This window comes from Morone saxatilis, unplaced genomic scaffold (assembly GCF_004916995.1).
Source record: "Morone saxatilis isolate NCDOM2014 unplaced genomic scaffold, NCSU_SB_2.0 Contig1, whole genome shotgun sequence".
NCBI classification, from domain to species: domain Eukaryota; kingdom Metazoa; phylum Chordata; class Actinopteri; family Moronidae; genus Morone; species Morone saxatilis.
Window position 1 is genome coordinate 4,257,390 of NW_023339651.1, and position 491 is coordinate 4,257,880.

General features: G+C 48.9%; 1 protein-coding gene across 3 annotated transcripts in view; it reads right to left on the reverse strand.

The window, feature by feature from the left end:
- LOC118328351 (leucine zipper putative tumor suppressor 2 homolog) overlaps nt 1–491 on the reverse strand; it is a 32,474-nt gene that overhangs the window by 12,863 nt on the left and 19,120 nt on the right. The window lies entirely within an intron of this gene.

Here is a 491-nt window from a genome sequence, read left to right on the forward strand (position 1 = left end):
GGGGGGGGGGGGGGGACTCTGTTATACTTGCACTCATCTGAGGCTTTGCCACTGAGAGCAGCACCAACCTCTGATTCAAGGAGGATGTGGTGAGAAAGAAGTAAAGAGTCAGAATGAAAGCAAGAAGAAAGGGCGTCTCAGTTTTCAGCAGGGAACGTCTGCATGAGGGGACAAACAAATGAGTCTGGAGATCCCCTCCTCCACTCTCCATCTTTCTCTGCCCAAACTTCTGAATCCCACTCCCTCTCTTTCTGTTCTGGACCCCCTCCCATCTCCTTATTCTCCCCCCTCTCTCTCTCTGGAAACTGGAACATCGAGGGAAAGTGTGACAAAGCTATTTTAGTTTTGTAGACAACCTACCTTTCCTCAGGCAGACACCTCGCAACCCTGACAGACACTACCGGTCACCGTGCCACATGTTCACTGTCAATATACTGGTTAGTTTATAAAAAAGTGCCAAAGGTGACATCTTGTTTTGTCCAACCAACAGT